Genomic DNA, 24393 nt, shown 5'->3' on the forward strand with positions numbered 1-24393 from the left:
TAAATAAATTACTAAGACAAATATACTCCTATGTGCTCTGTACCAATAAACAGTAGGTATTCACTAAATTGTGGAATATAAATGGCTCATTTCCTCTAAATGTACACTGAAAGATCTATAACATGTTACACATTTCCTGTGCTTTGCATATATATTTCAATATTCATCATGAAAAGGCTTGCTTATGTGTCAATATACATTACTTTGCATACATTAAGAAAATATTTTTTTAATTTTGCCATTACAGATGTGCTTTGCTGTGGGGGGGAGGCTGGCGAAAGCAGAGGCTTTATTTCATGATTAACCCTTTGCTGGCTCGTCCTGTTTTATCAACGTGACATTTGCACAAAATGAATTGCTTGCTTAGACACAGCTAACTAAATAAAAGCAGGCCAGAGCTGATAGTATGAAAAATGGATTTTCATTACTGTTTCATTGATTCTTGTAAATAAGGGCCTGAGGCCTGCTCCAAAAAGGCTGCAAACAGTAATAATTTAATCTGAGGTGACATAGACCAAAATGTATGTGGACAAAAATCATCCTTGAATATTAAACAACAGCTTCAAGACAGAGAAAAGTGTTGCAGGCGAATTTAAATGTATGCAGATCGGTGGGTAACATATTTAAAAACAGAAATTAAAGATTCCTGTCATAAATCACGTTTGCTGCCATGGATATGCCTTGTTATGCTGGCGTTTAAGGAAACCTGAAAGGTTAAGGCAGTTGGTGCATTAAATCGTACGAGGATAATTAATACTTTTCTTGTGGCTATTTATAAGAAATGGAAAATATAGTTAGATCAGCTGTGGCACTGTAGTAATTTGAGGGGGAAGAAATGAAAGTATGAGTCAATAGTTTTAACTGGACAAATGTCAAAAGCTTAATGAAGCAGTATCCTAATTTGGAGGCCTTTTAAAAGTTACACTTGAAAAAATGACACAAAATAGTTTGTTCTCCTATTGCACGTATGATTTGTTTGCCTTTCAAACATTTATAACCTGTTTAATAAAAATAATTGAGAATAATTTCTCTGACTGAAGTTTAAAAGAAAAAAAAAAAAAAAGAAATCTCTTCTGTGGAAGCAAAGTGTAAATCAGGTCTTGACTCCAGAATCATGAACTTTGTTTCTTCTTATACATCTTCTAATTAAAAAGACCACTATATTTTGCTATAAAATAGCCTGAAACTACGTGTAAGAACATTATTTCACTTGTAGTAGTTTGACTTATTACAGTAGCACCTAATGCTCAGGATGGCTCATAGCAAGACTAATGTAGAAAATAATTTTCCCCTTCAACCTGCTGAAGCATTAATCCTTTTTTTTTTCTATTTTTTTTTTAACTCGGGGTTACATTCAAACAAACCCTTCCAACTACTGTAATTCCCCAGAGGAAAATACTCCTTCATCACTCATTGAGCTCAGGTTTATGATCAGCCTATTATTTAAAATCCTTATTTTTCTTTTCTTTCATGAATAAAAACAATAAACTTTAGTGGTATCAAACATTATTAAAGGGTCTCAGAGCAACAAGACAGAAGGTTTATATGACCAAACTCTCTTAATATAAAGGAGTTGTATATTTTCAGATGTCACTGCCATTCATCTCTTCTCTCTTTCTCTCTCTCTGCCCCCCTTAAGCAAGGAATAAAGATCCTATTTAAAAAATCTCACCAGCATGTAATAACTTTTCACCTGTTTCATGAAAAGTTAAACATTTGGAATACAATTTACCTCGCTGTTATTTTTATTCGGAATGAATACAGGAAGTATTTCCTTCTTCAGAAGGGATGAAAAGAAAAGAAAGGCAGATCATCTAAGAAAATTATTTTCAATCTAAAGATGACTTGCTGGGGGGGCAGGGGGGAAGTATTTCTCAAACCTCATTGAATTTCTGATCTGTTTGGAGAACATTTAACCTATCTTGTACCAAAAAAAAAAAAAAAAAATCAGATTTTTGAAACTTTAATCTGGTTTTGATTTGCAAATATTCATAAAAATTGCCATGGCTTCATGCAGATCTTTGGAAACAAAGATTAGTGATTTTTTTTCACAGCTCTAGCTAGAACATGCTGTCTTTGGCAAGTTTCTGTTTGCAACAAACAAAATATGATACTTTATAGGTTATAATATTCATCATTACCCTGATGTGTCATTGGTATGTGGTGTCACGCCCTGCTACTTTCTGGACAGTGTTTCCGATTTGATTATGACAAAGTTTTCCTTAAAAACTGTACTTTTAAGAAAAAAAATTATAAGAGATTCCACTAATCTAAAATAAAGAAAAATTTGTATTTCCCTTCAGAGGGTTGCTTTGCAAATAAAAGATGGGATGCGAAGTGCATTCAGCATGCTGACTTTCCAAGAATTAGCTGGAAAATAGTCCAAGTTCAAAGAAAAAAAAAAAAGGTGTGAAATCAGAAAATGCAAAATCCAAAAACCCCAGCTTTGTAAGGCTTCTGTTAAAATGGAGAGATGGAAAAGCATTTCTTTGTAGTATTCTTTAGATAACAATGTGGGTTTAGTAAATGTGGTGGTTCTGATGATAGCAGTATTTTGTTGTTTTGATATATGATATTTTCCTTCTGTGATGATATAAATGTCTGAATATCAGAAGCTGAGCTGGTTATGGACTTCTTGGGTTAGTACATTAAAAAAAAAAAAAGGCACAGCATAATCATCTGTTAAATAAAACCACTTATATTTAGTCACATCCTCCTAATTCATGAACCGTATCTTCATAGCTGAACAATCTCCTACACTATAAGCAATCAACAATTGGTTCTGGAGGTCAGAGCCTTGCAGATATTTAATATATATATATATATATATTTTTTTTTTTTTTTTTTAAATAAAAAAAACACTTTCACAGCCACTCTATCAATAAGAGCAGTCTAACTTTTTATCTCTGGTACAAAGCACACTTTCCGTACCATAACTATAAACTGTGGGCAAAATTCTTCTGACAGTGGTATGTTCAACAGAAGGAAAACGTCTCGAACATTATATTTTGATCTGGATAAACAGGCAAACTGCAAAGAAAGATGTAAGGCTCATGTTTGCAGAGCAAACAGGTTTTTTTTTCTCTTTTAAAATTTTTAAACTTGTAAACAAACAGCATAAAGTCACAGGATCTAAAAAGCCTGTAAATCTCAGTCTAGAATTTTAAAAAGTGGTTTGAACCCCACTGTGTTTATCTTTATTTTGCTTAGACATCTGCCAGTACTTTTTAGGCTGCTGCTGCTTGTTAGGCCTGAGCAAATAACTTGTAATTATTAATGTTTTCCTTGAATTTATACTACATTTTCTGCGTATGAAGTATGTGAAGAAGATCATGACATTTTCAAATGTCTTTGTTATTGGAAGTTAGTTATGAATTTTTCCATGGCATATTTTTCCCTGTGGGTGGTATTCACTCTTGTGCATGCACAAGGACTAAGCAGTACTTGGACCCCACTTAAATCTTCAAAATATGTCTTGTGCAGAGGATTGATTTTCATGCAGAGGGACTTGTATATTTGATCAGAGTGATACTCATTTTGCTATTCAAACAGATAGTTCCAGGAGATAAGTTGCCATGTAGCAGTGCTGGATGTGCCGTCCGGCAGCTCTGAAGGAGCTGCATGTAAATCAGGCTATTTCTATAAATAATGTACAGTTCTTAGAGGGAAAAACTTAAAAAATGTAGAGCAGCAAATTGTGCCGTTGTTGTTCTCATGTTAACTCTCGGCAAACACAAAGCTCCCCACGAGCTACAAGTTTTTGTATTAAATAGCTGCACGTTTTCTTCGCTTTTCAAGCCCAAACTGCAGTTTTCGCTGTGTCATGGGTGGTTGTGTTAGGAAGCCAATGCTGTAATTCATATTTTCGTTTGGTTTAATATGAATGTTCTTTTTCATCGTGTGATTGGAAGACCTCCAGATCGATTGAGAGTCTGCGACTCTTGGGCTCGGAAGATAATGAACCCAAATGGTGCTTTGAACCCCTTGTATGAGGAAAAAAAAAGATGGGCTCTGTGTGAGTGGCATGCAGTGGACCAGAGGGCTGAAAACCAAAAGCCCTATGTGCCATAGTGCTTTCCAAAGGCAGAAGTGATGGGGGCAGGAAGCACAGTGACAAGGGAGAACCAGGAGCTCCAACTTCCAGGTGGCAAATCCCTCAGCAAGGGGACTGTGGTTGCTGGAGCCAGTGGGTTCATTCAGGGGTGAAGGGGGTAAAGGGATGCTCAGAGCAGGAAAAATTGCTCTTGCCCATAAGACTTGAGGTCAGGCATGACTTTGGCCATGTTCTTTTCTCTCCTCGCTTAGGCTAACTCAAACCTCAGCTTTCTCATGCCAAAAACCAAGGCCTACACCTCTCCCTTTAATCCTTTTTGGCAGTTTTTTCCTCTTATGGGAGGCTTTTTTAATTGGTTTCTTCTTCCTCGGGCCAAATGTTGTGAGCTTTCTGTGCTCCCCTAAGCTCCAGGGCTGTTGCTTCAATGTCCACTCCCATTAGATGACTCCCATTACCAGTTCCACCTCAAGCATGATTCATAAAGTTTAAAGCCAAAGGGAGTGATTAGATCATCCAGTCTGACCTCCTGTATACCACAGGCCATTAAATTTCACCGAATTACCTCTGGATTGATCCCAGTAAGTTTTGTTTTTCTGAAGAATATCTTGGAGCAATCATCCAACCGTTGTTTTGAGTGATCAGGGGCTGGATTGTCCCTGTTTCCTCTCAGTGGATTATTCCTGTGGTGAATTACAGTTGATTGTAACAAAAGGGCCCAGAAAAGCATTGAAACTGTCTTTCTTAACTTCCAAAGATTAATTAGCATCCTCTACCTAATCTGTGGATGATAATCTGTTATAGTTCATGTCGTGTTTCACAGAAGCTCCATGGAAGCAGGATACATTGTACATAAAAGAACGGGTTTTTTTGGTCAGAAACAGCTCTTTTCCCCCCAGTATTTCTATTTTTCTCAAGAAATCCAGGAAAAATGTCAGTTTTATTATTATTTTACATGCATGAGTGAGTGTATTGTTTCACTTCTGTGTAAGGTGTGACTCTGCCAAGATCAGCCCAAAGCTGATCAATAGCTTGTCTCCAACAGTGGACAAATGTAGCTTGTTATGGAAAAGTATAAGAACAGGCCAGGAAGAGAGAAACTCCCCTTGGCACACGCTCAGTGACCCTGGCAGTGAATCAGAGGTGACACAGCTGTGGCCATACCATTGTGTTCTGTTTACTCCACTCTTTCTGGTCATCGGACAGATACTCTGGTAATTAACCCCATTTAAAACTCTCATCTTCCTGGTGAGCTCCACAGCTCTGCTGTGCGCTGTGTGTCTAAAGCACTTGATTTTGTTAGGTTGCAGCTCAGTACCTCTTGTCTTGGTGTTGCTGACTTCTTGTTTTATTAGATGCTGCTGGGTTGGGTTTTTGGTGTCTCGTTGCCTTGTCCACACTTTGGCACAACTTCGTCCAACTTTTCTCAAGTGTTTCCAGTGCTGATCTATTTGCATCCTTTCTTTTGGGAAGTGATAAGCTCTGATTATCCTGATTTCCCTTCTTTATTCCACGTTGGTGCCTGTTACACATTTTTCAAGGTGAGAGTGTTGAGAAAAGCTAAGAGTTCAGATTTCAAGGTGTAGGAGCACAGCAGATTTCTTTAAAAAAATTATGAATTATCACAGAATTCCATAATGACTTGCATTGGAAGGGATCTAAAGCTCATCCCATTCCACCCCCTGCCATGGGCAGGGACACCTCCCACTATCCCAGGTTGCTCCAAGCCCCAATGTCCAACCTGGCCTTGGACACTTCGAGGGATTCAGGGGCAGCCCCAGCTTCTCTGGGTACCCTGTGCCAGGGCCTTCCCATCCTCACAGAGAAGGATTTCTTCCTAAGATCTCATCTAAACCTGCTGTCTACAATGTCTGTGCCTCTTTTATATTTCTTTTCTATTAATTCCTATCCCCATTTTACCTTCAGAATGCACCTGATCATTGTGATGCCACCTACCTGCCACCCATGAGTGGTTTAGTGACTCCAAAACTTTTTCCTAGTTTTAAGTCTGATATTAACTAAATGTATCTTCTGTAGAAGAAGTATTTGTATGTTTTAAATTGTTTCATGAATGAAATAAAATAATAGCAATTTGTTCAAATTAAGTTATCATGAGGATGCCTTTGGCATTGCTGTGATCTGGTTGCTCACTAGTGTTTTAGTTAAGCAAATGTTTTCCCTACCCTGGATTTCATCCAAAGAGGGCTGCAATAGATGACCAAAAAATTCTCTTTACTGTTACTCTTACAATTGCCATTGTGCTTGAAATGAAGCACTTCAGTACTCAAGACACACACACACACACATTCCAAATAAAACCCTCAGAACAAAGCTAGAAAAGCATTTAATTCTCATCTATAAATAGCCCAGTTAGCTCTGAAAAGCAGTAGAATACATTTGTTTTTACACAGGAAGAAGGAGCTCATTACACTGTTGGTCCCCACCCCTCTTTCTAGACCCGTGTGGAAATACATGTGTTAAATAACCCACCTCTTCAGCAATATACTCTATTTATATTTTATATAAAATAATAATCTGGGCTGTGGTACTTTGAATGGTTCACAGAAGCACAAGAAGTCATTAACCTAATCCGCAACATAACATGATGTAAATCATATAAGATGTCATGCATTTTTAGAGGAAGTATTATTTTGAGTGAATACAGACACAGCTATTTGGCATGATTTCTTGAAGGGGATGGGAGTGTTGTGACCCAGAAAATGTGCTGCATTTATTGCTTTGACTCAGGATGTCATGAAGCTTCACATAAAAATGGAAGTTTCAAAACAACAACTTTAGGGAAAAAAAAAAAAAAAGAAAGTTAAATACCAGGAATGTCTTTGTCTAGCTCTAGATTTGGGCTGTGCTGAAGTGAGCATTCCAGTCTCTTGTATTCATTTCTTTACCAAGAGTCACTTCAAAGAAAACTTACAGAAACCAGAAAATTCTTCTTTTTAGATGACAAAAACTAAATTAATGGTGCTACTTCTAGTGCTTTAAAATGTATATTTTTTTTCTTAAGAATGAGAAAAGGAAAATCTGAGTAATTACTTAAAGGACACTGTATGTGACTCATTTTTTGTCATCACAGCTGTCTACACAAGGTCTTAAAAGTCTACCTACTCTTGTATGTGCTTGGGTAATAAAGATACAGCCCATACACAGCCAGATCCAGAGCTTGCTGAAATCATAGGGAGGCTTTGTAAATATTCCAGTACTCTTGGATGCAAGCTCTGCACTTCGTCCTGCAAATCAGGATGTAGTAGGACCTTTCATATGAGTAAATCACATCATATTTTTCATAGAAAGTGAAGTATGTGCAAAGGGAAGATGCTGCATGCTTGGAGTATTAGTTCAAAGAAATGGAGCAATCATCAACAAGTTCCTGGCTGTGTCCCATATGGAAGCGGGATACTTGCGACCTCAAAATGGTAAATTCCACTCATTAAATTTCCTTTAGAAAGAGTTACAAATCGCTGCTTTTGCACTCATCTGGGAGCTCCACAGAAGCAGCTTTGGAAGATCTTTATCTTCACTGGAAAAAGTTCTGGTAGATTTCCGTGAGTTTTATCACGGAATCCCAGAATGGTTTGGGTTGAAAGAGACCTTGAAGCTCATCTCATTCCACCCCCTGCCATGGGCAGGGACACCTTCCACTATCCCAGGTTCCTTCAAGCCCCATCCAACCCGGCCTTGGACTCTTCCAGGGATTCAGGGGCAGCCACAGCTTCTCTGGGCACCCTGTGCCAGGGCCTCAGTATTCTCATATGGCTGTACTTGCCCCCTCCCCTTATTCCATGGCAGGAAATCAGTATTTTATGGTGATAGCATGAAGAAAACAGGCTCCTTGCTCCACAGTGATGGAAACCACATTCCCCAAAGCTCTCCTGAAGCCCATAGTAGGAGCTGCACTGGAAATACCTGAACTTGTAAATGCCACGTAGCTCTGTACAGCAGCAACAACTGACCTGAGTTTCTTCCACTCTCCCTAAGGACTTTCTGGTTTTTTGCTTGGAGGTAGTTCTTACATTCCTGATGTTGCTGGCCTTGTGATAGCAAGAGAAAAGTTGCTGCCCCGTTTTTCTCACCCAGACTCAGGCAGGAGCAGCAGAGCTGTAGTTCCTGCATCAGTTTGCAGCCCACTTCTGCAGGCTTAAGTGGCTGATGTAGTTAGGGCTCTTACCCTAATGCGCCAGCACTCAGCTAAATGGAACCTATGATCTCCTTTGAGGTTCATCCATCATTATTCAGAACCTCTGCTTTGTGCCGTCATGCGGGCAAATGCTTTCATGTATTTATTCATCTCATTGTAAGAATTTCTGCAAGCATATGCAGACCACTAAGGCCAGCAGTGATTAAAGCCATGCAGTCTTGAGCAGATGTAGACACTTTAGTTCACCCTATTCATTCTGCTGAAAGAGTATAAATCAAAATATTTTCGGCACCAGGAAGAGAGCTCATCTGTTGCTGAAGATCACTGCGCTCCCCAAATATCTTTCTTAATCGTTGTCTTTTTATAATACTTGCCTGTTTGATTCCTTTTGTACAGAACAGAGCAGTGAAATGGATGCTGAACTCTTCTCACATTCCCTGTGTTTGGGTGACTACAGCAAAATCCTGCTTTTAAGGAGGTAATGGGAAGGAGCTGTGAATCCTGGAAAAGGGGAGAAATCGTATTGGTTTGATAATTTGTTACCTTCCTGAAACAGCAGAGCTGTGGAGAGAGAGTGGGAGAGGAAGCAGCATCCATGGAGAGAGAGGATTCAGCCAGAATAATTTTAATTTTAATAGGTGATAAAATCCAGGCTGAAACTGGCCTGTGACACACAGAGCCGCTATTTGCAGCAGCACACTTTTAACCACAGCTATAAAACATGTTTTTCGTCTAAGGAGCATTTCTCTACTTGGTTAATTTTTGTGAGCCTTTCATTTATACAGTAGGTCATCCTCCCAGACAAGCTTTCTGCTGGCCTTGGAGCTCCAAAGGAGCATTTGATTCTCTGCTTGGACCCTGTCCTCTACCTCTGTTCCTTGCCAGCCCAATTAGCCTTGCACTGCATGGCTGTCAGTAGCCTAACTACCTTGGAGCCATCAGATTAAAGTTTCCCTTTCCCAACTACTCTATTCATCAGGAATCCAGCACAGCCAAGGTTTGTGTAACCTGCTATGCTGAACCCTCCCACTCAATTGATTTCTGATCCCTAATGAACCATAGGCTGATGGACAATTACTCATCTTGCTGAGACATGTGGGGACTGTTAAAGGCAGCATACTCGGGAGCCTGTGAAACTCTGTGCTTTCTTATTTAACATTAGCTGTAATTTCTGACACAGGAAGGATTATAGCAGGATCTGTTAAACATCAACCAGACTATCTCGGTAATGGCTAAAATTGTTTTTTAAAAACTCTCAATCCCTTTATTATTTACTTGCAGATAAACATGTAACGATGAATTTTAACAATCTGGTACATTTAGAAGAAAGTTACAAGCTCCTGAAATACCCTATGGTGGAATATGACATTAATAGCTCAAAGCAGCTCAGCACTGCTAATGTGGACTGTTCTGTGTTGGGCTATAACTCAGATGGATACAATTAAAATAAGAGTATGATTATTGCTGTTACTGTACTGTGTTATGACTGCTCTGAAGTGCTTCAGCAACCTCAGTCAGTGCTTTTAAGCAGAGCTTTGCCACACCGAGTGTGTTAAATCTTAGCCCTGATGTGTGTTGATGAGGATAACGATTGGGATATTAGAAAAATCATCTATTCCTAGACTTAAGCACGTTAATAATTAGACAGCTAAATTTGTTATCCCCGGGGTCATAAAACTCCTCTGGGAAATAAATTATTAAAATCTCTCGGTTTGTAAAGGGTAAGGTATGTGATCCATGCTGCTTTTGAAGGAAATGGCTTCAAAAATGTCTGTCTGACTTTTGGCTCACTTGGCCTGTTCATCCTTTACAGCCAGTGATGTCATTAGAAAATGCACCACTCACACCACTGATTTCACTTCCAGTTGAAGGAATTGGCCTGTAAAAAACCGACAGACTGGATGAACAAATATATAACTACAGAAGTAGCTGTGTTGTAAACTGATTAAAATAACAACAAAAAGAGTGAGGTAGTTTAGCAGCACACTCTTAAGTCCACCATGTAAATAGAAATATTTTCCCTCTTTATCTTTTGAGAAGGAGATCGTATGATCTGACATACAAATAATTTCGGATAGTGTTACTCTTTGTGTAAATAGTAGGGACAAATGGGAGAGTGATTTTTCTTTCATTTTCTGGTTTCTGTCCCTTTTTATCTTCCAACTGTCTATCTGTAGAGTTTGAAATGGTTTGCCTCTCAACCTCACTGTTCTCCTTGAAATCCCTTATGCTCTTTTTCTCATTTTCCTTTAAGAGCATTCCTGCAGACCTGAAGGAGTCCAATCCTTAAACCTGGGTGCTCTGTTCATATACAGAGTGCACGGTCTTCAAGACTCTGAGTGTGTCTTCATTTGTGCTCTTAGAAAGCCATTATGGCTATTGCTATTTTTAATTATTTATAGGTGTCCCTATAGATGGATTCTGTAACATGTAAATAGATAAGTTGATGACCCTTCCCCAGCAACAATGGTTTTCAACTAAAATATGAGATAATGAGAAAACAGCAGCTCATGGAAGCAGAAAGGAACAGAAGGAGGGAGCAACACAACCAGTAATTATCTTTGGGTTAATATTGAACATGTCTTGGAAATACTAAACCACAGAATGGTCAGGGTGGGAAGGAACCTTAAAATCCATCTTATTCCACCCCCTGCCCTGGGCAGGGACACCTTCCACTGTCCCAGGCTGCTCCAAGCCCCAGTGTCCAACCTAGCCTTGGACACTTCCAGGGATCCAGGGGCAGCCACAGCTTCTCTGGAAACCTGTGCCAGGACCTCAGTATCCTCAGAGGGAAGACGTTTTCCTTATCCCTAATCTAACCCTGCCCTCTGTCAGTTTAAAGCCATTGCCCCTTGTCCTTTCACTGCATGAAAATACTTGGAACGTGTCATGAGTTTGTAAATATGTATGAAAAAACTTCTTATCATTTCAACCACCTGTTCTTACCCATTTTCTTGGTTTCTAAAAATCCATCTTAACACTAAGAGAGCTAAACTTACTCTCTGTTGTTCCAGCCTTTTACTCTCTAGTACATAGCCTTGTGTTTATTTTAAATTTAATTTCTCCATGGCAAACTCTTGTTATTCCATTTGTTTTTGTGTTGACGTCATCCTTTAGGGGGATGATCCCTATCTTCGGTGCTGTGTCGTCAGCCTGGCTGCAACCTAGATTCCAGCATCCTTCTTTTGAAAGAAAAAGGCAAAGATCTTTGTCTTCTAGTCCATGTCTGAAGAGTAGCACTTACTCTTCAAAGTGAATTGATACTTCTACAGGTGGCAGAGTTGCTTTTCCTGAAGGAAAACACTTCAAATCTTGACTTTATCTCATAGTCAAAAGAAACACTCCCTTTATCCCTCACCACCCCTCCACCATTTCTCATCCCCCTGTCAGATGTGGATACAAAAATGCTGCCAGCAAGGATTTTCTTGCTATTTTCTAAGTCAGTGAGAGACTTTTCTCTCTCACAGAAGAGGTAGCAGAGTTATGTACAGAATGAAACACCTGCAGCCTTGAGAAGTCTTGTTTATAGTACAGTAGAAAAATATTTTGACAATGGATGTTTTAGGGTTTTTTAGCCAATCACCCCCAAGGAGTGGCTGATCCTTTGTCCAATTAGACTATGAAGAAAAAAGTCTATAAAAGAGTTTGTAAAATAATTAAATCAATCAATCTTGCTGCACAATTCCTGCCTGCTGGATCTTCTCTCCTCCTCCCTACGGCTGCAGGACACAGGGATATACCCTAGGGCATTTTTTAATGGTCAGACCACGCACATGAGTGGGCTGGCACAGCTCCAGATGTGGCCACATCTGGGCACAGAAACAGTTTTGCTTAGGCTAAAACCAAAATTGTATAAGGAATGGGCAAACTGGATTGCCCAAAAAAAAAGGTATGAGAAAACCATGTCCAAAATGCAAATGACTTTTTTATTCATGAGGAAATTTTCTTTCCCATTTATAAAGGATTTTGAAGGGGGGGTGTGTGTTTGGTTGCTTATTCCATACTGATCCTGCTATTTTTTTAAAAAAAATTAATCTTCTGCCTCTTGTCTGGGCTCTGAAATTGAAGTGTTTCAATGGCAGGGCAGAAAGCAAGAGGAATGTTGCTTTCAGAAAATAGAAATTTCTGCTCGATGTTGTTGAGCTCAGACCTCAGAAGTTTAAAAATATCATTTAAAAATAGACTGCTGTTTGTATCAGCTTTTTTGATTTGTCACTGATTTGCCCCTTTTAAACACTCTATTTTATTTTGTTGGGACTGGAGGGTAAATGGCAATTGCACTTTTGGTAGTCACTGGTGTACTCCCTGATATTCCCAGAAAATGATGTTGTATCATGAGGAATAACTGGCAGGTGTCCTGGATGACGTGGTGTCTGCCCTTTGTGTATGACAACTTCCATCCCGGAATCTCTGCCTGCATGGGGTATAAATATGTGGTCAGCCCTAACCCTCAGACTGGGATCAAGCTGTGCTACTTGAACTCATCACTTCTTTTTGGTTGGAATCCCTCTGATTCGGACAATCCTGGAAACTGAAGGGGTTTAGCAGCTATGGTGTCACAGGTGTAAAGGGCTTATTTTTGATTTTAGCGGTTTTTTTTTTTATGTTGTTGTTCTAGCCAGAGGTGTAGGGAAGCGATAGCAGGAAGCCTGCTTGTTTCCACCTGGCTGGAAGGAGTTCTAAGGAAAGCCCAGGATACTCATGGTAATCAGCGCCAGATTCCAAGCAAATATTTCAGTGTCTAAAATCACTCTTGTAAAGGTAAAGCTGCTCTGTGTCCTCAAGCCCCTCTTGCTTACCATCAAAAACCTGGTTATAAAGCCCAGAGCAGCCCAGTGGTGACACAAATTCACGGGTGGTGTCAGAGAGAAAACATCTTTCCAGGTTGTGAACATTTCTCAGAGCAGCGTGGTTGGTTCTGGTGCTCTCAAGCTCCCTGAGTTTCCCAGATGAGCTCTCCAGCCTCGCTTTTTCCCCGAGATCTCAGCCTGTAGGCTGGTGGTGTTTGTTTTCTCCTGCGCCCTGGTGCTGGGACAGCCTGTCCCTGACGGTGCCCGGCCGGCTCTCAGCACCCGGCCCCGGTGGGTGGGAACGGGGACGGCGTCTGCCACTTGGATCTTGGGCTTAATAGCAGAGACTGAGGCGTCACCAACCGCTGGGACACCTTTGGATTCTGCCAGGATGTGCTGGGGCCAATGGCACAGCCTGGAATAGCGCGTGGAAATCTGGCCCTGGCCCTCGGGAATGTTTTGCTGCCGGCGGCAAGACTTTGGCTCTCCCTTGCCCATCGCTTGGCACCAGGCTGGGGGTGGGAAGTGTGGGAATGGAACTTGGCATTGGAGCTGCCTGGCTGTGCTTTTGGGGTGTCCCTGTCGGTGGGGAACACAAGGATTTCTGCCCATGGGGGAACCGGCTTGGTGGGGGGTTGCGTGTTTGGGGGTAAAGTGTAAAGGCTTCTCTTCTCTTCAGCTGCACAGTGTGGCCTCCTATGCAGCCTCCAATTTAAAAAGGGAATTTCTTTCAGTGAAATCAGGCTTATAGATTAGCTCAGAATACAAAATATGGACAAGCAGACATGATTTCTAAAAGCCATGTAATAAGAATATTTCATTTGTTTTTATTTCTTCTCTTTTCAAAGATTATGTATTTTCATTCTCAGTTCAGGTTGTGCTGCATGTGCTGAAAATAAAATCTATGCCTAATACCCAAACTTGCAAACCAAAGGTAATAATTTCAGACTTATTCAAAAGAGAATAACTTTTTTTATACAACAGTTATACTGAGAAGTGAGGGAAACTAATGTTTTGCTAACCATCATTAAAAATTACTGTAATTACAAATGCATTTTGGAGCTGTTTTATAGGATATGCTACTTTTTTTTCTCCCATAACAACAAGGAATGAAAATTTCTTTGAAAACTGACTTTCAAACCATCCTGGTGGGAGTTCACTATCCATGGTAAGCAGTGGGTGGAGAACTGAGTCAAAGGTCCCAGTCAGGGAGAACTGGATTGAATCTGAAATTCAGATGACTGAAATGTGACTTTTGGCGGCACTGGGTGGGAAGGTTCCGGGATCACTAAAAAGCCAACAATGGTGCTTTTCTCCTGTCCAGGGTGCAGTGAGAGTTTTAGTGATACCTGCACGTAGCTGGTGGAGATGGAAGCCCTGGAATACCTGAAGGAAAAAGGATGCCTTTTCCTGGTTATTTACTAATTCAGTAGTGAAGAGTTCCACTGCGCATTTCTAGATCAGCATAATTTTCCTCCTTCTCCCATCTGACACAGTCTCAACACTCACTCTCTCTCAGCTGTGTCTCCTTTCCTCTCTCATTCCTCCACCATCTGCTCCACATGCTTTCCCATAAATTCCTGACTTGGACTCGGTTTCCCGGCTCTGAGCTTATCTGTCTCAGGGTTACACGCTGGAACCATCAGAAAGGCATCCCAGAACTTTCTGTGTAAAATGAATAGCAATGGCAAAACCTCCAGAGGGGTTTGTGAGGTCTCTGGAGGGGTCAGAACTTAATTTCTTGTTTATTTTGAGGGGTTTTTGTGGTATGGGAGGACAAGAGAGGTGTCAGGAGTTTAACAGAAGTTTACATGATTAATGTTCTCGTGTTTTGAATGTTATTCCCAGAGTGGATTCAGATGGAGGAAATTAAAAATAACAATAAAAATATTACTGAGTTCTCATTCCTATTACAGATAAAAATTATCTTTTTTTTTTTTTTTTTCCCCAGCCACTGGGGGCTTTCTCTTTCTTTTTAGGAAAAGTCCTGTTTCCTACAAAGAAATTACAACTACCTCATGCCCCAAAAAACCCCAAACAAAACCCAAAACAAAAAAGAAAAGGTATTTTACTTAGAATACTTTGTTTTCTGGACTTGGCTCTCTCTGTTTTGAAAGATAGAGCTGTCAAAGCAGAGGAGAAATAAGGAAATGCATTTGTAGCAAATATAAAGGTTAATTATTTCTGTTATTTAGTTGGCAAAGAGGACCCACGTGGTGGTACTGTTAGGAATGGAGATAGTTTTTAGTATATTGTGCATCCTTGCTTTGGAAGATTTTGAAACCCAGGGAAGCACAATTCCCAACCTCTCCTGAAATCCAGGGAAGTACATTTCCCAGCCTCTTCAAGCTCTGCCTTCAGTGGTGGTTGCTCTAGGAATCGATGGTGTTTGTCATGTGGCAAAGCTACCTCTGACTCTTTGAGTGTTGGAAGTGGTTGGATTCTTCTCGAATCAGAGCGCGTTATGGGGAAAACCACCATTATCTACAAGTGGCTGTTTGCTCCCAGTACTGCTGGAAATTAAACAAAAACGGCTGATTTTGGTCGAAGCCAGTCGCAGAGTCTTAGAATCATTTGGGTTGGGAGGAGCTTTCAAGACTCATCCCAACACCTCCCGTGAGACCAGGTTGCTCCAAGCCCCATCCAACATGGCCACAATATTGAACCTAGTTTATTGTATTTTGGGATTTCTCTTTAGAAATGATGCATTGATTTTTTTTGTCTTTGCAGAAGTGTTAGAGCAGTGAAGGCAGAATTAAGTATAATTAAGGCAGAAACGAATTGCACAACTCTGTACAGCCTTGACATCCCCAGTGTCCCTTGCTGCAATGGGCTACTCCAGGCATTCTGGTTCTTGTGTTGGAGCCATCCCAGTTGGAGCCAATCCTCATTGCCCAGGGATCTGGCTGAGCTCCTGCTGCAGCTCTGCCATCACATGGTCATCCTGCTGAATTTTAATCCTCTACTCATCTGAAAGTGCCAGGAAGCTGTAGGTTTCTAAATGGGAGTTCCTTGACCTGCTCTTGTGTATGGGTTTGTTGTGGGGCAGTGGGAATCCCAGGATGGGTCGGTCTGGAAGGGACCACAGAGGGCTCATCTGGTGCCACCTCCCTCCTCCAGCAGAATCATCCCAGAGCAATGGCACAGGATTGTGTCCAGATATCTCCAGTGAGGGAGACTCCACACCCTCTCTGGCTTCTGCTCAGGGCTTGATCACTGCACAGGGAAGAAGTTCTGGAACCAGTTTCTGGTTCAGAAACTTCCTGGGCTCTGCTCAGAGCCCTCCCTGCAGCCAGGGACAGACAGGGATGAGGTCCCCTCTCAGCTGGGGCTCCTCTCCAGACTGAACAGCCCCACCTTGCTCAGCCTTTTCTCCTGCACTCAGAGACAGTGCTGGAGTTTAATGCTCTTGCTGAGGGGAAACCAAACTAATAAACAAGAGTTGTATCAACAGTACTTAACTTTTAAAATAATAATAGACTTGTTGATTTCTGAGATGGAAAAATCATTACGTGTGTGTACCTAAGAATAAGTCAGCTGAAGGAATAATCAAACTCTCCCCAAATAATCTTTGTATCAAAAGCTTCACTCTGTCCTTATTTCAACTCCACAAACAATAGATGTGCATCACAGCATGTCCAGAAGGTCATGAAACAGGCATGTTTTGCCCAGATAAAATGAGCTATCAGATACTGGAAAAAAATTATTCTGGAATTGATCTTTCGTGGCTTCTGTGAGCAAGAAACAAGGTTATATTAATTTTAGAACCATCTGAGCTTTGGGCACTGACTTTCATTGGCTAAGATGTTAATATTTTATGTGAGCCTAAAGCATGCCCAATTAAAGTGAGATCAGAAACGTCCACAAGTATATTCAAAGAAAAGCATTAGACTTTTAGACAGTGCCATAAATCCGCGCGCCAAAAAGCTACAGAGGGAGAATGTTAAGGGTCTGGCAAATAAAGAAATAAATAAAAGCTTGGAATGTCATTCCTGCAGCTCAGCAAGTCCCGTGGTGTGAAAGCAAGCCTCACCAGAAATCCTTTAACATAATTGCCACACGTGAATGCAGTGGGGCAAGAGCTGCTTTAGGGGGTGGGTGGCACTGGCCGTGCTCAGCCATGGTGCCGCAGGACAGGGTACAGCCCTGAAATGGGCCTCGAAATGTGAGTGTCAGATAGTGAGGCTGTTCCTCAGCAGCGAATCAGAGAGTCAGGGAATATCTTGAGCTGGACAGGACCCGCAGGGATTATCCAGCTCCAGCTCCTGGCCCTGCACAGACACCCCAACAATCCCGCCCTGTGCCTGAGAGCGTTGTCCAAACACACCTGGAGCTCTGGACTTCTCAGAACCTGCTCTGTCCCTGCCTCAGAGCTGGAGATAATCTGTGACTATGGAAATTAGGAGATGCTGACCATCTATCAGCTCTCCAAAACTCATATTCTTGCTATTTCTAGTCCCCCCCATATTCCTGCAAGCTCCTCTTTGATTTCTCGAGGTATACAAGAGTTAACCTGGGTGTGCTGCAAACTCACCAGCTGTGTTAATCTCTAAAGGGTTTTTGTGGGCCCCTGCACCACTGCTGAGCCTTTAAAGCAGCACTTTGAAAGGCTCTGGAAAAGTTTGAGTTGGGTGGAAAAGGCTGTTAAAACTGTGGCCAGTCCTTGTAATTCCTGTTAATAAATTCCCTTACTATCCCTGCTGCCCAACATCTTTCACCCAATCTTTCACCTCCAGCCCTACCTGGAGGTCTCCCCTGGATCACTGTGATGCCACTCTGTACTTGGGTTTCATCACCTGATTTTGGGTCCCAGACACCAACTTTCCCCTAAAACCTGTATCCCCAATTTTCTTTGCTTTGCTGCTGAGCTCATTTAGGCCTGGCACTGCCCTGCTTGTGCAGACCTGCCCTGGAAAACAGGGAAGCAAGACACAGATTTTACAAGTATTAAATATATTTTATCTAAAACGTCTGCAGTTGTCTGCGTGTGCCTGTGCATCTATGGCTCCATTCAAAAAAATTGGAAACAGTGTCTGGACTTTCTACAAAAAGGATCTTTTTATCTGTTCAACTAAAAAATATATATTGTTTATGGTCCCTCATGCAGTTTTGTGAGCAATGCAGATATTTAACAGGTTCCTGTCTGCATTCTGGTTGGTGGAATTTAATAATTCTGTGATAAAGCAGGCTCTGGGCCCGGGGGCTGATCTGGGTTTCAGGTGCCTGTTCTCCCATGCCAAGGCAGCACTGCTCCTTCATCCCCCTGAGCCTTGCTCCAGACACCACTGCTGCTCTTCGCACTGCTCCACTGCAGACCAAACTCCAAAATAATCTAATTCTTATGGAAAATTTGGGGTCTTGAGCATGGAGTAAATCCACAGGGGTCTCAGTATTCAGTTCTGTGTGACTTAAGTGCATAAAAAATTGTCATTTGGAGGTTTACTTTGTTACTAGGTGGGTCTTGCTTGGTTTTTTTTCTTTAATGTTTTGTTATTTTTTTTTTGTTGCATTGTTTTTCTTTTGTGAGCATCCACTCTTGGGATGAAAAACCCTGGCTACCAAGTGTCCACACAGAGCAAACTCCTGTGGATTAATCAGGGACAGTTGAACCACTTTAGATAAAACAAGAACCAGAACTGGCTGGTTTTTTTCTTTTTTTCTTTATTTCATTTTTTCTGCATTCCTCAAACCAAACATAAACTTTTCTGAGGTTTATGAAAGTTTTGAAAGCTTTCTATGTTTGTTTTACACATTTTCACATGCCTTTGTGCTTCCTGATCATTCTCTGGGTCTGGAAGGAGAAAAAAAAATCGGGTATAAAGAAATGCCTGGTATTTGTTGGTAACTCCCATGGGAATTTTTCCCTTCAAGTATTCAGCCCTTTTATCCTCCTATTCTGTATCCATGGTCAGCTCAGCATCGTGGAGCTGGTGATTATTGTTAGGTGAAGCTTGAATACTACCTGCACTTGGATATTTATTGGCTCATTATAAAGCTTACATGAGTTACTATGGAGTTATGGAATCTCTTAAGCCTCTTGAAAGGGAAAGTCGTGCTTATGTAAAATTATATTTACTTTCATTATAGCAAAAAGCCACTGTTCCCTAATTAACAAAAAGCCCTGGAAGCAGATTTGCTGAAATTTTCTTGACACAGCCCCCTAGATCTGCTTGTCTGAGGGTTTTGTAGTCACAGACTTCGGGTGAGCTTGTTTTAACTTCAGAGATGTTGTAAAGAAACTTTGGAGAGTGTTTTGTCCAGAGTGTGAGAATTCTTAGCTGTATGAAAACTGTAAGGATCGTTTCCACCTTTTATTTCTTGATCTTGGCTTCTCTGAAAGAAGGAAAAGATGGGAAGGTGTCTCTCCACCTCTCTGCTCTGCACTGAGCCAAACCTGACATGCACTGGGAGAGTGAATATATTTTATGTATTTTATGCAGCCAAACAAACTCAGTCACTAACAACCTGAGTCAATTCTGAGTAATTGATTTAGGGCTGAAAGGCTTGTGTCCTATTACGAATCCCTTGAGCTATGCAGTCCCTAGAGAGGAAAATTATTGTGTTTTTCCATCCCCTGTCTGCTCACATGAGCAGACAAAGCAGGGCAGAGGAATGATGTGACACGCACGTCTGTTTTCATGCATCAAAGCAGAGCTGTGAGGTCCAGTTTTAGTCTGTTTTTATCTCTAACCATGTCACAGCACCTTTAATTAATAAGAAATACAGCTTGCACTTGTTTGAAGTACAGAAATGTCTGAGTAGGTCCCTTTGCTCTTCAGGTGCTGGAATTTTCTCTGTGTTTTTGGTGTTTTGCTCATCTTCAGTGTTCTTGAGCCTCACATAAGGTCAAATCCTGGCCTGAATTCCTCTCCATGTTCAGACCAGCAGTTTGTGCTTTGCCAGGGTGGTTTAGCATAAGAACTTGCCTTTCCTCTCCTCAGGGACTTCAGGACTCATCAGAGGCAGGTTCTTGCCTTTCCCAGCCGTGGGAGGAACAGAGTTGGGTCTCTCCTGGTGTGTTCATAACCAAAGGAAAAGAGTCAAAGCAAACATATGAAAACAGCCATTTCTTGCCTCCTTGCAAATGTCTATCATGGTTTAAACCACCACTTCAGCTTCTTTGGTCTCATAGGTTATAATTTCCTGTTATCAGGCTAAGGATGTTTTAAACAGCTTTTTGCAGATGATTAGGTATTTGCTGATCATTCAGGACAATTTACAAAGATAAATATATGTTAAATGGGTTTCTTGTTAAAACCAATGTACAAGTAACCCCTCGAGGCCAGACAGTAATTACTCCTAATAACAAATTAAAGCATTACCTACTTCTTTTCCGTTTTTCATTTTGAAGAGGAAATTACCTTACAGAACTGAATGGATTCAAAACTATAGGTTCATATTTTTTTTTTTGATAAGGCCACTAAAAATAAGAAAGCAAAAAAATGAAGGGGGTAACATTCCTACAGTAAGGGATGGTCTCGACTGCATTTATTTTTGCAGTGATTCTGTGTAGATTTTGAGGATGCCATCACAGTCTGGGTCTGGCTGTGCCTCTGTTCACTCTCAAAGCACAACTGGTGCTGTGGCTCCGTCCAGGGCTGGTCTGGCTGTCATTGCTCACAGCATCCACCAGTGCCCCCATCCACCATGCAGACCCTTGGGCAAACCTCTTCAAAAGCCCTTTGCTTGTCCAAATCAAAACATAGAATTGGCTGGAAATGGCTCAGCCACTGGGTGTTAATTTCCCCCAAAATACTTGCTGCATGGTGCTATCACTATCTGGTTGTATTACTTATGGTCCCCCCCTTAAATTTACCAAATAGATTCGGATTGTGAATATCATGAGTATTAAAGGAATGTTCTGTACTAATAAATCATTGCAGAAGGGCTGTAGATTTCAGGGAGCCTCTCCAAGGATCTCTGTCCATGGTTTAGTTGTTGACCTGGGAGTTTCTGGGATACAAAGATGGCAGGTGCTGTGCTCCTCTCCATCGGTCAGTGAACTGTCCGTGACAAGGGGCTTCCCAAATCTTCAGAGTTCTAACAGAATAAATATATGAGAGTTAGAGGCTCTGACAGCTTTCCTATTGTTATAATTTCTGCTGAAATTGAGGGCAGTGCACACCTCCTGGTGAATCAGAGCACTGTGTTGGATACACTTCCCAAGTCAAGCCGACTTTGGCTCATCTCCTTCATTTATGTATAGCAACTACTTCAGATGTTTTTGAAGACTCTATAGAATTTGTTATGAGTAAGACATTTTTTTTCATGAGTTTCTGACTTTTCACTTAAAAAGCATTTTCTATCTGGGTCTTGCCATCTGTTTGCAGAGCTGTCTTGCTAGACACACACTTTAAGCAATTCCCTGTGGCTTCTGAACCCAATTGCATCTTTCCAGCTCTGTCAGAACCTGCCCCAAAGGCTGGGTAAAACTTCTGTGTACCTGGAGATCTTGGATAAATAATTCATCCCCATGTACTCAGTAAGGTGCTATGTGTGATAAGAGGCTTGGCTTGGAATACACAAACATTGTTAAATTCAGTTTTTCAAGTATGGAATTTCTTAACCAGTCATCCTTAGTTGAAGTTTTAATAGGACTAAGGTCTTCCCAAAAGCTTGGACACTTGGTTCTCATGGTCTCCATGTGGATGCAGCACAGAAGGCATCTGGCAGTGAAATAAATGGTAATTCCTTGCAAGTTTTATTTGGTGACAGAAGAGTACTGGCAATACTTTTGTTTGCATAGTGCAACATGCTATCTCTCAGGAAAAACACTATATAACAACTTTCCAGCATCAGCTTTTTAATATTGTATATTATTTCTAAGTGTGGAAGTAAAGATGATGGTTAAAAAGTTTGCTCCAGAGTAGGAAATTCAGGTTTCCATCTCATAAACGCTTGATTTTCAGCTGCAAGATCCTCAGAACTAATTTGTCCCTCTCTGAAATATTAGTGTTCTAAAGGATGTTTGAGAAAGCACTTAGAAATATGTCTGTGTATCTGGTCAGTTCTGGGAAATCTGGAAAACTAGGAATTAACCTGCATTAATGAATTACAGTGTTGTGATCAAAAAGTCCAGATGAATCTGTGTCACACGTAACACAATTAGTTATTTTCTCAGTTTGTCTTCAAATGTACCATTTTGTTTGGGAATATTGCAGATATATGTCACTCATTATTGATAGATTTGTCTGACTTCCTGTCAAATCTATGTACATTGACAAAAATCTATTTTGTTGTTTTTGTCACAGAAATCTATATTGGCATTTTTCCCCATGGAGATTTGGCTAGTCATTGTCAGCATGAGGTGCCAGCTAGAGCTTTTACTGTTTTTATTGTGCCAGCTGCTTTCTTGGCTCCAAATCTTTTGGTTCAGATTGTAAATGGGGGCGAGACATCCGTATCTAGCCAGCGTGCTCGATGGAATATGACAGGGACTTGATTTTTCATTTCTTGCTGCCTTTCTTAGTATTAGTAGAAGATGACAAGGATGGCTTTATCTTCTGACCAGCAGAGACGGTGCAGGAATGGAGCCTGCATGTACAGGGGCCGTGGGAAATGTTAAAATACAAATTGAAAGCTGCTCATTCCTACTGTGGGTTTCTGGGTTGTTTGGTTCTTTTTTTTTTTTTTTTTTCTTGTCAGGATCTCTGAAGACATCTTGGAGTTCAGAAAAAAAACAATTTCCAAGCCTTTTGGCTAATGTTAAATCAGGATCGTTGCATTCTTTGCATAATTGATTTGGCCTAAATTGTTATAACTGAGCACACGCCCCCTGAGAAATCAGGTCTTTTTGAGGTGTTTTAGTTTGTTTAGAGGCATCCAGGATCACCAGCAATCTTGACAGGGTAGGATTTAGCTAATAAATAGTTCACATTTTAAGCCAAAATTGGGCTTTTTTTTTTTTTTTTTTTTTTAAGTACTGGCAACTTCTGCAATCTTAGCACAAATCTTGTGATATTTGCTATTGTCCCTAAAGCCCCAGTGGCTGCAGTAAGGTTGTTAATCTGAACATGTAGTCCTTTATAAAGTATTTTCCCAGCCCCTGTGTTTACTAAGAAAAAGCCTAAAATCACGAACCCAGTTAGAGCCGAACAATGAAGCCCAACACAATTCTTGCCTCTTGAACCTCCTGGGTTTTAAAGCCAGTCTGACTTTCTGGGTCCTGGTTCCTGATGTTTAAATGCTGAGAGCTGGTCCCCTGTTTGCACTGAGCTGCTCTCAGCCTCAGGACACCCATCCCAGCTGAAGGACGTGGATGTGTGTTGTATTCCAAAGCCTCAGGAGGGCAGGACGGCACCGTTGCGCGCACGGGATGCCGAGGGCGAGACCCCTGTTGTCCCCACGTGTCCCCAGTTTGGTGTGGCTGGAGGCTGCAGGGAGTCTGATCCTCCTCTGCACGAGCCTCAGAGTGACTGCAGGACATGCAAACCCCACCAAGATGGTTTCAGTTCAGCTTCCAGGTGTGCCAAGGTCCGTGGAGCCACATCAGCAAGGATTCGTGTTCAGGCCTGTAGATACAAAAATGCTGCCAGCAGGGATTTTCTTGCTGTTTTCTAAGTCCATGAGAGACTTTTCTCTCTCGCAGAAGAGGTAGCAGGGTTCTGTAAACAACCAAACACCTGCAGCCTTGAAAAGTCTTGTTTATGGTATAGCAGAAAAATATTTTGACAATGGATGTTTTAGGGTTTTAACCAATCACCCCCAAGGGGTGGCTGATCCTTTGTCCAATTAGACTATGAAGAAAAAAGTCTATAAAAGAGTTTGTAAAATAATTAAATAAATCAATCTTGCTGCACAATTCCTGCCTGCTGGATCTTCTCTCCTCCTCCCTACGGCTGCAGGACACAGGGATATACCCTAGGGCATTTTTTAATACAGGCCAGCTGCCTGAGAAGACCCCCAGGGTCCCCAGCAGGCTGAAGCCACTGCTGCCACAGCTCCTCTGCTGCTGGTACCCAAGGTAGCTTGATTAAACTTGGATGTGTAGCCACATGCTGTAATCATTCCCTCAATGACTGCAAATTTGGCCTTGTTGATCTTTTAAATCCTTGCATTTTCAGTGTGCCAGTTTGCTGTAAATCACAGACATTCTCCATTTTCTTTATTTGATTCCAGAAAACTGTCTCTGCGCTGAAAACAAGTCTTTGAAAAATGCTCATGTATCCTGCTGTCCTCTTCTACTTGGGGTGATTGCATAATTAACCTGGCCAAGTATCAACCATACAAGAGTTGAATGCATCCCAAGTTCAATTGGGGAGGTTTTTACCATAAGAATGTGCCTGTCCTGAGACTAAAACACAGGTTAGATTTCCAAGTTTCTGAATATTGCTCAATGAAAGAAGAGTATGCTGCCCATGAGAGAGAGAAAAAAAAAAAATCAGATGGTGGTGTAATCT

General features: G+C 41.1%; 2 long non-coding RNA genes across 2 annotated transcripts in view; one reads left to right on the top strand and one right to left on the bottom strand.

Moving 5' to 3' along the window:
* The window catches only part of LOC121670745, a 230032-nt gene that overhangs the window by 94978 nt on the left and 110661 nt on the right, over window positions 1–24393 (top strand). The window lies entirely within an intron of this gene.
* On the bottom strand, window positions 5678–12365 carry LOC121670747. The gene is made up of 3 exons (XR_006018242.1): window positions 12355–12365; window positions 10830–10879; window positions 5678–5709 (listed from the first exon to the last, which is right to left on the bottom strand). It is a non-coding gene; the product is annotated as an uncharacterized LOC121670747 (long non-coding RNA).

Source organism: Corvus kubaryi, unplaced genomic scaffold, assembly GCF_017639235.1.
Source record: "Corvus kubaryi isolate FWS band 111438036 unplaced genomic scaffold, C.kubaryi_AGA036_p1.0 37396, whole genome shotgun sequence".
Lineage (NCBI taxonomy): Eukaryota > Metazoa > Chordata > Aves > Passeriformes > Corvidae > Corvus > Corvus kubaryi.